Raw genomic sequence first — 3,939 nt, forward strand, 5'->3', positions numbered from 1 at the left:
ATATTGAAACACATCTCAGGGCATGTCTTAATTGTACCCTTAGTCTCATCTGGGAGTTTTCCTGCAATCTCAACTAACACATTCTTTTATTATTGATTGATGTATACCCTTTTATTTATATCATGAGTATCATAAACAAAGCACTTAACATTCCTTATGGTTCCAGATTCCATATGGTTCTGCTCTGCCCCAGCATCCTGCAGTGTGACTGTGTCAGTGGGTTCAGGAACACTTCACCATACACACTATCTATAAGTCACCATATGACTTCATATGACTTCTGTGAACCTTGTGATTGAATCTTGGCACCCAGTCTATAGTATTGGAATAGTTATGTATCACTGGATATTAAGTCAGTGTATAACTTATCGGCACATTTGAACCCTGAGCCAAATCCCCATCCCTATTTTATATTTTATTTAAAGAAAGAGTCTCACTAAGTTTCTTAGCACCTGATGTTCACTGAAGCTGGAATTGAACTCATGATCCTCCTACTTCAGCCTGACAAAATACTGGGATTGATTTCAGTGTGCACCACTGCACTCGGTTCTGTTCACATATTTAATGCCAGCATTCCCTCTCTGCATTGTCAACTATTTTATTTTTTCTATTCAACATTATAAATGAATGCAGTATTTTTAATTTTTTTGAAAAGAACTTCATTGCAGTTTAAAGATTTTGCTTTCTCTTTGTGAGCATTTTACATGAGAGAAAAGAAGACAAGTAACTTGAAAATTTAAAAAATAAAAACAATGTCTGTTTCCTCCCTCTGTCTTCCCAGGCACATTCACCTTATCAAAACGTCTGATTTAAAATTTTTCTTTTATTACGTTCCTGTGTGATGCATCCTCATTCTAACCTTCCATATTGTGTTAAATGGGGGTTTCATAACTGCCTGATAAAATTGTGAAGAGATATCATATCTAAAGTCTGTTGCAGTTTCTAGTGAATATCCTTCTTTTTTTTTTTCTTCCAGAGAGCAGTATAAAGTACGAAGTTAAGGCACTTAAGGAAGTCTCTGAGAGCCCTTCAGATGTCAATGATCTTTTAGTTATACAGGGCTGGGACCCTCTGGGAAACTGAGGTACTTTGAAGACCATGCCCCTTAAAATGCAGTTTTTTTTCCAATTAAGACATAAAGTTCTCAAACTTATCGATCAGAGTAGCAACCAATTAGTTTATTAGAAGTGAAGTGAAAGAGGAAAAAGATGACACTCTGAAGAGAGAGAATTTTCTGTCTGAAAAGAGAACATGTCTTTCTTGCAGGCTCTCTTGCATTCCAGTTTTCTTGGAGATCTAAACAGAGATTCCAAAGGGTCCTTTCCAGGTACAGTTCTTGATTTTGTACTGAATATTAGAATAACATAAAACTCTCAAGTATTCACTGCCATGACAACTTTAGGTTAATTAGATTCATGCTCACCATTTCTAAATTAACTCATAAGCAAAATTGTTGCAGATTTTTTGGTTATTAAGAATTACCCTTGTTTCTCTGATTTTCAGAATCTGGTCTTTAGCACGTTCACAAAATTCTCCTGTTTAGAGTAACATAGGTTGCTCTTATAAACATTATTTTGAAACTGCATTTCTCCTGCAGATAACAGTTTGTTAAGGAATGTGACATATCCTGTCCAGCTAAGCCAGAAAGGATGCAAGTAAATTGCTTCATAGAAAATAAAGAATGGGGTCAGTATGTTGGTCCTATTCATTTCTTTCTTTATTTGTTTGTTTGATTATGGTATTGTGTGTTGAATCCAGAGCTAGCCTACCACTGAGCTACATCGCCAGCCCTATATTTATATTTTATTTAGAGACAAGGTCTCACTGATTTTGTTAGTGTCTCTTGGAGAAGTTACTAAGACTCGCTCTAAGTTCATAATTTTCCTGCCTCACCCTCCCAAACTACTAAAAATACAGGCATGTGGCACCATTACCAACCTAACATTTATCTAAAAAAAGTACTTCAGTTTTTTTTACCAGGTTCTGTAAATAATGCTATAATGAAAATAGACATGCAGTGGTTCTGTGATGTAATAACTCCAGTATTTTTTTTAGATTCATACCCAGAATAACATCTAGTGGAACATAAGCCTTTTTTATTTTAACTTTCTGAAGAACCTTAATACCATTTTCAAAAATAGCTTTATTCAATTGATATTCTCACCAATATTTTTTTCAACTGAGTCTTTTTATATGATGCTTGCATGCTCTGGAGTACCTATTATCTTTCAGATTTTTATATTTTAGTTCTTAATATTTTATTTACGTTTTGTTAGTCATAGATAGACAAATTACTTTTATTTTATTTATTCATTTTTATGTGGTACTGATTCTTAAATATAGTGCCACTGATGTGCTGTGCAAGCACTCTGCAACTAAGCCAGAACTCTATCCTCAGTCTTTGAGATTTTAAGCATAGGCATTCTGACAACACTGCACAAAGTGCAGGATATTTTTTATTTTACTGATACTTTAAATTACTGATGCAAGTGTGTTATATTCCAGGATTTCAAGTAGCCAGAGGAAGAGTGTCCTGTAAATATTTTCTGTGATGAAATGAAACAAGAATCTGCGATTTGTAAACTTTGTTAACACTACTGCTGAAAATTTTTGTCTTTGGAAGTGTTACAAACAATGCAGATCCAATGGCTTGAAATACATCAAGATTTGCCCATGCTCGTCTCTATTGCTTTTAGCAATTGAAAGTTTAAGATACACTCCCTTGAACAGAAGTTGCTAATGTTAGACATTCAGTGCATGGAGAAACTTATTCTGAAAACCTACTGTTAGGCCTGGAATTATTAGTGGTGTAAACAAGGGTAGGTCAGGTCTCAGAAAGTGCTCAAATCTTACTGAGTCTTTCAGGAGATTGATTAATTTTCCCCTTTTGTACCCTTTATTGATTCAAGAGTGAAGTAATTCTTCCAACAAGAGAAGTTAGTAAAACCACTGGTAAATCTCTTTTTGGGAAAAACTGACACCTTTGAGATGTAATTTTTCTGCCCTGACTTCAGGTTGTGAAACAAATCAAAAGACTTACTTGGTCATAGAAGAAAACCACTTTGTAATTTTCACATTTACATTTCACTCCTTCTTTAACCAGTGGATAATTTTAGATAAAAATTACAGAAAATTTTAAAGTCAGTTTATATATTATCTCAATCTCCCCTTATTTAAGGTGCCTTCAAACTTGTAGGAATATTTCTCAAATATGTGGCACTTCAGTAAACAACTCAAATGCCCACGTGTACCCTAGCTTTTTCTACTCATTTGATTGTAGATATTCTTTCACTTGTCCAATGTATGTAAATCTCATAACTCATTTATGAATTTGTCAAAGTAACACACATAACATGAGTAAATGTGTATTAATATATTAGTAAAGAAAGGGTGGGTTAAAAGCCTTCTATTTTGCTCTATTTCTGTTATAGTCCAGCTGTGACGTGTTCCCCAAAAGCTCATATGTGAAACAATGCAGGAAGGTTTGGAGGAGAAATGATTGAGTCATAGCTTTAAAGTCCTCAGTGAATTAATCCCTGAATGAATTAACTATGTGGTAACTGAATTGATAGTGTGTGGCTGAAAAAAGTGAGAATTGGGGATAGAGCTTTGGAATCTAAATTTGTATATTCTCCCAAAAATGAATCTGTCTCTTTACTGTTATCACTATGTCAGTTGATTCCCTCTACCACACCCTTTTGCCATAATGTTCTGCCTCACCTTGAGCCCTGAGAAATGGAGCAGTATTCTATAGGCTAATACTTTTGAAACCCTAAGCCTGTAAATAAACTTTTATTCCCCTACAATTTCTCTGGTCAATTTGTTAGTCACATTGTTGAAAAAGGCAGCTAAAACAACTTCTAACTTGATCTCTCCTTAATATCTGCTCTTTGTGATGATTTTGAACCCAGTACCTTACATATTCTGCAAACAAACGCT

The sequence above is a fragment of the Callospermophilus lateralis genome, unplaced genomic scaffold, assembly GCF_048772815.1.
Source record: "Callospermophilus lateralis isolate mCalLat2 unplaced genomic scaffold, mCalLat2.hap1 Scaffold_929, whole genome shotgun sequence".
Lineage (NCBI taxonomy): Eukaryota > Metazoa > Chordata > Mammalia > Rodentia > Sciuridae > Callospermophilus > Callospermophilus lateralis.